Raw genomic sequence first — 8,986 nt, 5'->3', positions numbered from 1 at the left:
TTTTAAACTTCTTTTCCCTGTAGGTCATTACAGAGTATTGAGTAGAGTTTCCTGCGCTATACCCTAGGTGCTTATTAGTTTATCTATAGTTATCTATTTTATATATACTTAACTAATATATAATAGTGTAATTATGTCAATCCCAATCTTCCAATTCATCCCACCCTTCCTTTCCCCCCTGGTAACCATAAGTAGAAGATGGCTGGATGGCATCACTGACTCGATGGACATGAGTTTGAGTGAACTCCGGGAGATGGTGATGGACAGGGAGGCCTGGCGTGCTGCAATTCATGGGGTCGCAAAGAGTCAGACACGACTGAGCGACTGAACTGAACCATAAGTTAGTTTTCTACATGTGTGATTCCATTTCTGTTTTGTAAATAAGTTCATTTATATCATTTTGTAGATTTCACATACAAGCCATTTGCAGCAACACACTTAGCTTTCTATTGAATGTATTACTTAAAAGGCTTAGTCAAAAAGACCTAAGCCCATGTCATCATCAGACTCTTGAGATTCTTCTTTCTTTACTTCTGTGTTCTTCTGCTCAGCTGGGACAGCAGTGGTGGAGGGGGCCGGACTCCTGCGGAGAGACTACCAGCGGCTGGGGCAGGTCCACCAACCCCCACATGGCAGATGAGGCTCCCGGTGTTGACACTGGCCAGAGCCTGTGCAAACCAACCTGCCAGAAAGAGCCAATGTTTATGCCGGCTGCTTTAAGGAAGGCATTGATCTTGTCCTCCGTGAGCCTCACCGTGTGGAATGAGGGCTGAATAGATGCAGGTGAGCTCCGAGACGGAGGCCATCTTGGAGTGCTAGGTGAGGGCTATGGTGTGGTGCTAGTCTTTGGATGAAGTGGGGGCCTCACCCCAATGTGGTCTTGCTTCCTTGGAAGGACTAAGCATCTTAGGGAAGCTGAGAAAAGGTAAGTTTTTTATTTTTTTATTTTTATTTATGTTTTCAGATCAGATCAGTCGCTCAGTTGTGTCCGACTCTTCGAGACCCCATGAATCGCAGCACGCCAGGCCTCCTGTCCATCAACAACTCCTGGAGTTCACTCAGACTCACGTCCATCAAGTCAGTGATGCCATCCAGCCATCTCATCCTCTGTCGTCCCCTTCTCCTCTTGCCTCCAATCCCTCCCAGCATCAGAGTCCTTTCCAATGAGTCAACTCTTTGCATGAGGTGGCCAAAGCACTGGAGTTTCAGCCTTAGCGTCATTCCTTCCAAAGAAATCCCAGGGCTGATCTCCTTCAGAATGGACTGGTTGGATCTCCTTGCAGTCCAAGGGACTCTCAAGAGTCTTCTCCAACACCACAGTTCAAAAGCATCAATTCTTTGGCACTCAGCCTTCTTCACAGTCCAACTCTCACATCCACACATGACCACTGGAAAAACCATAGCCTTGACTAGACAGACTTTTGTTGGCAAAGTAATTTTAAGTAGTGCAAATCTAAATTTTAAACTAAAATCATAAAAATACTAGCAACTGTGCTATAACTGAAAATGTATATGATAATATCAAAGCAAAAAACACTTTAAAGGAAAAAAATGAACTCTACACATTTTTTAAATGTCTGAAGCAAATTAATTGAAAGACTTTAAAAACCTGGAAAAATATTTATAATATATGACATTAAAGTTTTACTATTTTAAATACATGGCGAGTTCTTACAAATTAATATTTTTAAAAGAGTATGTAGTCTAGTAAACAAATGAACCAAGAACATGAACTGGCAATAAAACACAGATATACACACGTGCGCACACGTAACCAAATATAGACCAGGAAAATTTTAAGTTCAATTCCTTTAGCTGGTCAAATAAAAGCTGGTTGAATCAGAGTTGTTACCTAGAAATTTTACTTTAAAATTGATAGTACTTGGGTACTAGCAGTCATCAACAATCTTAGTATAAATTGGTACAGCTATGCTGAATGTAACTTTGGAAAAATATATTCATTTTTTAATCCTAAAATTGTGCACAGACAATAATTCTTCCTCTAAGAATTCACCCTAAGAAAATGATTATAGAATGTAACAAAGATTTATTTACCAAGGTTATTTATCAATACACTTGTTTAAAATAGCCAAAAACATGGAAATAACCTTAAGCCTATCATTTGGGAATTGGTTGAATAAACTCTGTATGCCCATGTAATGGGAAATTATGAAACCATTTTGAATAAGATTGAAAAATAATATCTAGGAAAAGAGATATGGTCATGTTTTATTGTGGGCAAAGCTTACAAAATAGTTTATAAGGTATGATTCATGATTGTAACATTTTAAAATAAGAATATACGTGGAAATAAAGAAAAACTACAACCGAGGTTATTTCTGATTGACAGTCCTGCAGTGTTTATATTTTCTCGTTATCCCTTGTCTATTTATAATCATATAAATCTTCTACAGTGAACAGTGATTGCTGTCTTAAGAGATTATTATTTTAAAATATTAAAGCTAAAGGCAAATAGGTAGTTAAGTAGTACAGGAATGAATTTTGATGCCATATGAGAAAGTTGGTTTGAAATATGTATGAGGGGAGTATCGGTGCATTGAAATCCCAAGCTGAGAACGAGGAAAGCAGTTGTGTCATGGAAAGAAGGATTTCAGATAAAACAAGTGTGCAGAGGAAGACAAGCTGAGATTTGAAACCGCTACAGAGGGACAAGGATGGCATTGACTATTAGTTCAGATAAGAAATTCAAGGAGCAAACTTTGAATGCATTTGAGTATTATTAAGTCAACTTGATATCATACAAAATAATAATGTGTTTTTATTCGGTGCAAATGTGGTAATGGCCAAATTACTCTCAAATGCAGACACCTTGAAGGGGAGCCTGCAGAACCCTGGAGGCAGTTAATTGATCTCCAGCATGACTGGGATTTTCAAGCTGGTGTTAAGTTTAACAATCTTGAAAGGTGTTTTGGAGTTCAAATGCAAAATAAGTCCCTCTCTTGGAGGGAATTCTGTGAATTAGTTGGAGACACAGGCATTTACTGCTCACAGTTTTCCTCATTTGCTGGAGGGTATCGTTATCTTTATAGTTCTATATATAAAATAGGCAAGTGTCCTAGGTCATGCCTCTTCCCAGGAAAAATTGATTACGTGCTAGTAAGCGAAAGGAAGCCTGGAAAAGTCTGCTAATGGACAGAGATATAGAGACATAACACAACACAAAAGCCCATACGTTTGGAAAACTGATGCCTTTCCCCAGCCATCAAGGAATTGTCCTCTTCATCCCATTTGGGACTAACACATATATATATATTATTGATATTGACTATGCCAAAGCCTTTGACTGTGTGAATCACAATAAACTGTGGAAAATTCTTCAAGAGATGGGACTACCAGACCACCTCATCTGCCTCTTGAGAAATTTGTATGCAGGTCAGGAAGCAACAGTTAGAACTGGACATGGAACAATGGACTGGTTCCAAATAGGAAAAGGAGTACATCAAGGCTGTATATTGTCACCTGTTTATTTAACTTATATGCAGAGTACATCATGAGAAACGCTGGACTGGAAGAAATACAAGCTGGAATCAAGATTGCCGGGAGAAATCTCAATAACCTCAGATATGCAGATGACACCACCCTTATGGCAGAAAGTGAAGAGGAACTCAAAAGCCTCTTGATGAAAGTGAAAGTGGAGAGTGAAAAAGTTGGCTTAAAGCTCAACATTCAGAAAACGAAGATCATGGCATCTGGTTCCATCACTTCATGGGAAATAGATGGGGAAACAGTGGAAACAGTGTCAGACTTTATTTTTCTGGGCTCCAAAATCACTGCAGATGGTGACTACAGCCATGAAATTAAAAGACGCTCACTCCTTGGAAGGAAAGTTATGACCAACCTAGATAGCATATTCAAAAGCAGAGACATTACTTTGCCAACAAAGGTTCGTCTAGTCAAGGCTATGGTTTTTCCTGTGGTCATGTATGGATGTGAGAGTTGGACTGTGAAGAAGGCAGAGTGCCGAAGAATTGATGCTTTTGAATTGTGGTGTTGGAGAAGACTCTTGAGAGTCCCTTGCACTGCAAGGAGATCCAACCAGTCCATTCTGAAGGAGATCAGCCCTGGGATTTCTTTGGAAGGAATGATGCTAAGGCTGAAATTCCAGTGCTTTGGCCACCTCAAGTGAAGAATTGACTCATTGGAAAAGACTCTGATGCTGGGAGGGATTGGGGGCAGGAGGAGAAGGGGACGACAGAGGATGAGATGGCTGGATGGCATCACAGACTCGATGGACGTGAGTCTGAGTGAATTCCGGGAGTTGGTGATGGACAGGGAGGCCTGGCGTGCTGCGATTCATGGGGTCACAAAGAATAGGACACAACTGAGCGACTGATCTTATATAGGCTGTACAGCACAAGGAACTCCACTCAGTACCGTCTGGTGACCTAAAAGGGAAGGAAATCCAAAAAAGAGGAGATTATATATATATATATATATATATATATATATATATATATAGCTGATTCACTGTGCTGTACAGTAGAAACTAAATAACACAACATTTAAAAGCACCAATACTCCAATAAAAGTTTTTTTAAAAACTCGGAGTTGTCTTCTTAGGGGGAAATTTGTTATTTCCGAGGACTGCACATTAACACTCCCAGAATTTTTCTATGTTGCAGAAAAACCACTACATAGAAATTTCCACCATGCTAGTATTCATATTTCCTAACTCATGGGTGTATAGAATGCTACAGCAATTGGCTACAAACTGGATGGAAAGTTTTGTGTTTAATGAAACCAACTTGCCTTGAGAAGCAGGTATACCTGGATTTACCACTGCACTCATTTTCCTAACGTGCAAAGTTGAGATAACAATACCTCACTTACACAGTTGTTTACAAGATAAAAATAAACAATACTCATAAATGCCTAGTCCATAATAAACAATATCTACTGTTGAGGCATGATTTGAGGGGGAAGTTAGGGAGGACTTGGAAATGTGTAAGACAAGAGTACAGTCGCTCCTTTAACAACATGGGTTTGAACTATGCAGGTCCACTTATACAAGGAATTTTTTTTTTCAATAGTAAGTACTGCAGTACTACACAGGTGCATGGTTGGTTGAATCCACAGATGTGGAATTGTGGATGCAAGGGTCAATCCTAAGTGATACATGTTGATGTTCCACTTCATGGAGGATCATTGCCCCTAACCTCTGCAATGTTCAAAGATCAATGGCATATGTAACTTGAACTGAAGTACATCAATACACTGGCAGTGGTTTTCAAACTTTTTACTGAAATACAGTTGATTTACAATAAAGTGTTTCCATTAAACATATATATATAAATATATATGTTAGTTTTACATTCTCTTCCACTATAGGTTATTGCACGATATTGAGTATAGTTCCCTGTGCTATACAGCAAGTACCCGTTACCTATTTTATATATAGTAGTGCATAGTACTCTTGCCTGGAAAATCCCATGGATGGAGGAGCCTGGTGGGCTGCAGTCCATGGGGTAGCTAGGAGTAGGGCACGACTGAGCGACTTCACTTTCACTTTTCACTTTCATGCATTGGAGAAGGAAATGGCAACCCACTCCAGTGTTCTTGCCTGGAGAATCCCAGGGATGGGGGAGCCTGGTGGGCTGCTGTCTCTGGGGTCGCATAGAGTCGGACACGACTGAAGCGACTTAGCAGCAGCAGCAGCAGCAGTGCATATATTTTAATCCCAAACTCCTATTTTATCCCATCCGTTCTTTCCCTTTTGGTAGCCGTAAGTTTGTTTTCTATGTCTATGAGTCTATTTCTGTTCTGTTAATTAGTTCATTTGTGTGATTTTTTTAGATTCCATGTATGTGATATCATATGATACTTGTCTTTCTCTTTCTGACTTCACTTAGTGTGATCATCTCTAGACCCATCCATGTTACTACAGTAACTTAGTTACCCATCCATGTTACTACAGTTACTACAGTAATGGCTTATTTCATTCTTTTTTATAGCTGAGTAACACTCCATTATATATCTTCTTAACACATTCATATGTCAATGGACACTTTAGTTGCTCCCACATTTTGGCTACAATAGCAATGTTTTAGGTGACAACTTCTTATCTGAAATGCCACAAAAATCCAAAACAAAATTTAGATACTTCTATTTATAATCAAGCTGAAAATTCATTTCAAGTTCATATTTTCATCTGGTGTGGCCAGAATTTTAACAATCTGATATTTTACTCTTCTCACATTCTCAATGGCAAGTATATTTGTCCCATTTTTAGACAACTCTATAAATTTAACATAGCGTATATGACCCAGCATGCTTATCTTAATATCAAAAGACTGGTGAGACTGTTTTCCTCCTCACAACAACTAAAACATTTCTGTAGTCTAGAACCTAAATCAGTAAAGAATGGAAAATTATTAAGATACTGTTAAGCTAATCTCCATTTGTGAATTTTTCTTTTTTTTCTTCTTACCTCAACAAAGTAGGTTTTTGCCTTATTCATATAAGATATTTTAGAGAAAAACCTTTTCAAGTATAATCACTTTCAAGGAAAATACCTTATGCAAGATTATTTAAGCTTGTTCTTACAGAAGCAAAACTTTCTGAGCCATTGATTTCATCCTACAACCATTACAATATGGTGACGTAAGTGATAATGACATGGTCAATCAATCAGGAAAAGGTTTATTTTAGTTTTAAAAATTTTGAAACAAGTGCTTTAGATCTAGAAGACTTCGCCCTCTCCTTTCAGAGATGGCAAGCTGTCTAGCTAAGGAGTCAAAGCCACTTAACAACAAAAACCTGGCTTAAAACTCAGGTGCCCAGCTTTAAGGTAGAAAGTGAAACATTGGTGTTTCTGAGAAAGGGTCTGGAACAGGTTTTAATAATCAGCTTTAAAACACAATATTGCAAAGCACCTCGCACACATGATGTTTCTTAGCTAGATGGTTTTGCTTGTAATTTGCAGGGTTTTGAGCAGAATGGAATTGTTGAATAACATGATAGCCAGTCTAGTCTCTGCTTTGCCATTTAATACAACTATAAATTTCTCCATCTGCAAAATGGGAACAATAGAACCTACCTCACAGGGGCATTCAGAGAATAAAATGAGAGAGATTATGAAAGTGAAATTGATTTGTTAACTATTAAAATAATTGAAAATGCAAGGTAGTGGTATTATCATTATTAATCAGTTTACAGAAATCCCTGGCTCTTTTATTTTGAAGGAACTTGATTTGGGGTTCTCAAGGCTTATTTCAGCAACATAGCTCTTAGATTTAAGATATTGAAGTTTTTTTTTTAACAAGAGGGATTTTTGCTATGCAATAATAAAATCTAAATAATTATCTCAAGGCTATCTAATTATATCAGGGGGGTTTGATAACAGCATAAACCAGGAAAGTGGAATCTAAGTGTTTTATTTTCAGAATCATAAAATAGAAATACAGTCTGTTATTGCATTATTGCAAATTCTTCATTTTTATAATACAGATTTGAGAGTGCTTCCCAAATCATTATTTTTATACTCAATAAATTCCCGTTGATTTTTCATGTTGATATTTATATTATTTCACAATATCATGTCACTTTTACTAATGGATTTTTTGGTAAATATATACCATAGTTTCTACATAAAAAGTGTGATGGAGCTGAGATCTCTGTTATAGTCATTAATTCTCCCATGTAATACATCAATTAGGCCTGAATCATATCTGCAAAAATATACATAGGGCCATTTATACATAATTCACACCCAAACCTAATGATAACATCATAAACTGTTTTCCCACCATTGAAGCACACATATGTTTAACTTTGAAATGTTTTGCCAGAAGAATGCCTTTGGAAAAAAAATCCCACTGTCTCATCAATTGCTGCTTTTTTTCTACTGTATACTTTATGAATTGCCTCATCATAATTAACTCCAACCACTGGAATTAATTACGCCAGATGATCTGGAAATTGGTGCTCTCAATTCCTCTGAAATTCATTGAGATCATCCTGCAAAGCAGGGAAAGAGGATTGAAAAAAGCAGAATGTTTTTGAAAAACTTAACATGTTTTTAAAAACTTAACATAGCATTTTGTATTTTAGAGAAGAAGTAATACAGGAAGGTTTTTTTTGCATATTTTATTCCTTTTTCATTTTGTAAGATTATAGACATTAGGAACTGAAAGTGATCATAGTGAATTTCTGGTTCAGGCCCCTCCTTCCATACATGTGAAAGGACCCTAAAAAAAAATTCTGGAAGCTTGGGTGAATTGGCCAAGGTCACACATGGTCATGGGCATCTGATCCAAAACACATATCAGGGTCCAGTTTGGCAGTAAAATAAGAAAGATGGATAACTGATCTCACAGACTTTCTCACACCAAAAGCACACATGACACTAAGGAGTTAGGAATGGTGAGCATGCATTGAAAATGAACACTTTGCTAGAAACACACCAGAGTGTTCATTTGAGGGAGCTTTGGGTTTGATTCAGCCCATCTCAACTTGGTCCCAGTTGTTTTCAGATCTGCCATCAAAGTCATCCGTCCCCAAATCTGTTACAATTAGAGAGCATTTAGATTTGATAGAACAATTCTGTGCCAACCAGCTGCAAGGAAAATTGCAAAATAGTTGATAACAGTTTACAATGTTTTAGTTGTCCGAGAAAAATTTATCTTTTAAATAATGTACATATTTGCTAATGTTGATTCTTCCAAAATATTAGCATTCTTTCAAAAAATGCTAAATTCTATCTCAGAAAGAGTCCATGTGACCCAACCAGAGCAGAGACCTGGAAATCAGGGATCAGAGACAAGGAATATCCCAGAGTATGTCATATGTTTAATTTTTTCTAAATTTCATTTTTAATTGATTAATTTTTGGCTGAGCTGGATCTTTGTTGTTGCTTGTGGGCTTTCTCTAGTTGCAGTGAGGAGAGGATACTCTCTAGTTGTGGGGCACAGGCATCTCATTCAATGTCTTTTCCTGTTACAGAGTGTGGGCTCTAGGCACATGAGCT

At 37.6% G+C, this 8,986-nt stretch overlaps 1 pseudogene; it reads right to left on the bottom strand.

Moving 5' to 3' along the window:
• Positions 1-471: 471 nt before the first annotated feature.
• On the bottom strand, positions 472-999 carry LOC102393902 (annotated as a pseudogene).
• Between the last annotated feature and the right edge of the window lie 7,987 nt (positions 1,000-8,986).

This window comes from Bubalus bubalis, chromosome 22 (assembly GCF_019923935.1).
Source record: "Bubalus bubalis isolate 160015118507 breed Murrah chromosome 22, NDDB_SH_1, whole genome shotgun sequence".
Classification (NCBI taxonomy): Eukaryota; Metazoa; Chordata; class Mammalia; order Artiodactyla; family Bovidae; genus Bubalus; species Bubalus bubalis.
The sequence above is the reverse complement of the archived record's forward strand: the minus strand, read 5'-3'. Positions and strand labels throughout refer to the sequence as shown.